Raw genomic sequence first — 4650 nt, 5'->3', positions numbered from 1 at the left:
GCGTGCAAATCACGAAATTTCTCGATGTGCCTTTTCCATATTAGTACTTGAGATGCACTTGCCCAAGGTAGTTCTCCTACTGGTTCATTTTCAACACTTGCATCTAAGTGAAACCATATATAAATAGACACGCAAGCGAATCATAAATCATTCGCTTTGATTTAAATGTTGGCATTCATTCAAAATACTCGGATTCTTTAAAAATTGTTGATCTTAAAAAATGTACCTTCAATATGCCCAACAGATCCCAAGACCTTTCATGTCCAAGCAAGCCATATTCTTGCACACTAGGGCAAACCGTTAGCCGCAAGTGACCTTCTCCGGTGGGGTGGAGTCGGCCGCGCGCACTCTGACAGTCAAGTCATTTTTTGGAAGAAATATATGAGCGTGAGAGGACTTTTAACATGAACCTCTAATATAAAGAGGGGGTCGGTATTAGGAGTAAATAAAGAATATAAAGAGTGAAGTTAAAGTATCAGAGTCTAAATTTGCATTACTTCCTAAATGACACCAAGAGTGAGCTTTATGGTAGAATAGGGTGAGTAAGAACCGTAAGATGATAAGACACGTGGCCTCATCCGTGTGGGTATAACTTCCCTCTATGGGCATCAATCAATCTCTAACAATTAATGCTAGTACCAACTCTTCTTCCATAAATTGTAGCTAGTGGCATCAGACTTAACCAAGTAGGTTGGCTGTGGCGGTGGTGGTAGGGAATTGTCACATCAATCACCTCAATAAATTCGTTTCTAAAGATTTTCGACCAAGCCCATCCTGTGCCTGAGGCTCAGCCTTAAGGGCTCGGCCTCAAAATGGGTTCAGTCACCACCTAGGTTCGTTCCAAAGGGGTTCGGCGACCAGATTTTGCCACATAGTTTGCGTGCACGGGGCCAACGATGTAAAAGTCATAACAAAAATCAACATATTTCTTATTTAATGCAAAACTTTTTTCGCAAAGTCACTATTGTCCTTTTTGAAATTCAAATCATTTTGCAAATTATCTGTTTTCTTGAAACACCACAATGAAAATGCATACATTTTCATAATTATTGGCATCCATCCAAAAGTTAGGATTTTTAAAACCATAAATAAATTTCCCTTCTTTTTAAGTTTCAATTCTTGCCCTCAATTGAAAGAAATGATTTTTCCAAATCTCATTTTTTCTGAATAAATTTATTCAAGCGACAGATCACTGTTTCATCACCATAGTTCTAATTCTCAAATTTTTGGGATAGATTTGGATACAAATATAAGTCATATCTTAACTAAAATTAATGTGCATCCATCCTCTTCCACTTTTAGAAGAGTTAATGATGCTACCCAATTTTTGGGTAATTTATTTTCCTAAAAGATTCTCTGATTGTCATGAGGTCATCTTAAAGAAAATAAGGCCTTGTTACTCTTCAATTAGTAACAATTTATTTATTTATTTTTTTTTTTTGTTTTTTTGTTTTGTTTTTTTTTTGTTTTTGGTTTTTTACAATACCATCAATTCACCACATAAATGTTCATAATTGATGAATACGAAAGTTGAAGAAAGAGAACTATCAAGAAGAAAATGCTTACAAATGAAGATTATAAATGAAGCACCCCTCCATTTATATTGAATGGTGGCCATTGGAATATAGAACAATTTCTTTTTAATTGATACATTTTCATGAAACAACACTTCATCAGTTTGTAAGACACAGGTCAAAACTTGAAAAGTCACATATTATCATGACCATCAACTAATTAAATAGTACATTTAACATATGTAATAATCAAGATGTGCATATTAAATACTAACTTAATTAATCCATGCATTATCACCAGCAAGATAATCAGGGGCGGATCCAAGATTATTGTTTAGTGGGGGCGAGACAAAAAAGAGAGAAAGAGCCAAAAACAAAACGCAAGGAAAATAATAAAAAGGGGCATTCTTAGAATCGAACTCGCGGACTTCCTGCATCCAAAGCAAAAAATCATACTACTAGACCAAATGACCAATGTTTGTCTTTTTTTTCCTAAAGGTATTTGACATTTTTAGCCGGGGCAACTTTCCCCACTGGAATCTTAATGGGTCCGCCCCGGAAGATAATTGAAACTAATGTTTTAATAACTAAAAACAAATCAAACTGAATGAATTAGAAGAATGCGTTTATAAACTTGAAGTTTTTGATTTACATACATTTGTTTATTTTATTGCATTGAAACGTAAATCAACTCAGAATCAGATAGACACAAAACTTCAGATTATGCATGTAATGGTGAACATTTTAGTACTCAGAATGAAATTTTAATTTCTGCATGAAGTTTTAATGCTTGCAGCACAAAGTTTAATACGAATGCACTACGAAATGATCACGGAATTTTAAATTTTGATAAATTTCAGAAACGAGATGCTACATTCAAATATTTTATCTATACAGTCGATTCATGCAGAAACAGAATCTAACATTAAACATAATGGACAAAATATAAATATACCTGGAATGCACGTGAAGTATAACATTTCAGATTCGAAACAAAATTAGAATATAAAATGCATATGAAATCTGTCTTAAGAATGTTGAATAATTGGTGTATAATTATATTCTAAACCGTTCATGCGAAACCCACAAGTATACGGGATTGTTGACAAGTAATACATAAAAAGTAACGTGCATTGTCCCACGAGGAATAAAATTTAATAGAGTGTACTAGCCTTTAATTAGATTCATCTAATATGATAGACTCAAGATGGTGGAAAAATTTCAGTGTGAACTTCTACACCATATCATTCCATGAAACGATGCTCCCAGAAATTAAGGAATTTAAAAATTCTCTTGTGCCCTCCTTTAACGTGCGAGGAAATAGGCATAGTCGAAAAGCATCCAAAGACATGCCTTCATGACTTATCATATCGCAAAGTATCAAGAAGGCCTGAATATGTTCATGAGGATTATCTGTTGATCTCCCAGAGAACCTGATATCTTGATGATTCTGAAATAAATTGATAACGTTGGGTCTAATATGAAAGCTGGCCCATCCAAAAGGTGGATATATGATTGGTGGTTACATTGGAGCTGCAATGGGATTTACATCACTAAAGCTTCTCCGTGACTTTCAACTGTTTTGTGTTGATCTGGATAAATTAGCCGAGGTAGTGCTAAAGGATTCTAAACTTGATTCAGATGTTAATTTTCTACCATTTCTCTCGCTTTTCTCTATTCTCTTTCTCGTTGTCTATAAGTTCCTTCGATTTCAGGATCTATGGGAAGAAGTTCGATCTCGTCAACATTTTACATAACCTGTGATTTCTTGATAGAGCAAAACGAGAGACTTAGTTCGTTCAATAAATAGCCTAAAACAAATAAAATAATAAAAGACTTCAAATTCAAAAATAACTAATGAACTCAAATTAAATAAATTATTCTCGGACAACGGCGCCAAAAACTTGTTCGTACGAAACCCGAAGGTTTATGGGATCGTTGTCAAGTAATACGTGATTAGTATCGTGTATCATCCCACGAGGAAAAAAATTAATAGAGTATACTAGTTTTTAATTAGATTCAAAGTAAGCAAAACAAAAGTGATTGTAGTTTGTGATTATTCTAAATTAATCTATTAAAACTTGTAAAATTCGAGTTTTGTTTATATATGGATGAGTATATTGGATTACGAATCCCCCGATTATTATCTAATCCAATTCTCAATTATGTAGCAAGTTTCGTTCTTGTATTCCTGACAATCAATAATTCTAGTATAATTAATTTTCTTTTCAAGACAAATTAAATTTATCCTAATCACGACCCAAATCTATTTCTAGTCCGAATTCGAATGAATAAAATACATTCAATTTTACAATTGTCTCAAAAATTGCACACGTAATAAATATAATTTCTAAAATTTATTACACGCATGTTAATCAAGTAGTGTTCTAAACCTATTCTGAGCATCCTAGCACTACAATAAGAAACTATATATTCAATTGTTAATCAAGCGATCAAGTAATAAAATTAGGCGTGAAAGATTAATAAAAATAGTAAGAATTCGACTAAGCGACGTGTCTCGACTTAAAAATAAATGATAAATGTTTCATTTTCATCCAATACATGAAAAATATTTAGCCTAGCATATTGTTTAGCAAATCACACAAAAAGAACTAGATAAACATCATTCAGAATTGAAAACAATGATTGAAAAGTGAAAAATCAATTTCTTCTTCGTTAATCTTCAACTTGGACTTTGAATCTTCAATCTCTCGTGCTAATCGCCTTGGAATCTCGTGCTGGCCTCTTTCTTGTGGTGAAAAATATGTATATTAAAGTTCTTTTTCCTTCTAGCCACCTCCTCTCACTTAAGTAGTAGGTTAAATTTGGTTTCCATAAAAAATTTAAGTTGAAAACGGAGTTTGGGACGTTCGGCTCAAAATTTGCCCCGTGCATTAGCACCATACATTCCCTTGTGTGCGCGTCGTATGTTGGATTTGCTCTCAGTAAGAGCATGACACGGTCTTGCGGGCGCACCACTTTAAGCCCGTGCACGCGCAATTATAGATTTTTCCATATGTTGGACTTTGAACCCTATACTTCAGTTTTCATTCATTTTAGGTCATTTTGATGTCTTCTTGGTCCTTTTGCTTCCCATTCCATCTAATTGAGTCCACACCTTCTCCAATCATCGATA

Source organism: Olea europaea, chromosome 18 (genome assembly GCF_002742605.1).
Source record: "Olea europaea var. sylvestris chromosome 18, O_europaea_v1, whole genome shotgun sequence".
NCBI lineage: Eukaryota > Viridiplantae > Streptophyta > Magnoliopsida > Lamiales > Oleaceae > Olea > Olea europaea.
The sequence above is the reverse complement of the archived record's forward strand: the minus strand, read 5'-3'. Positions refer to the sequence as shown.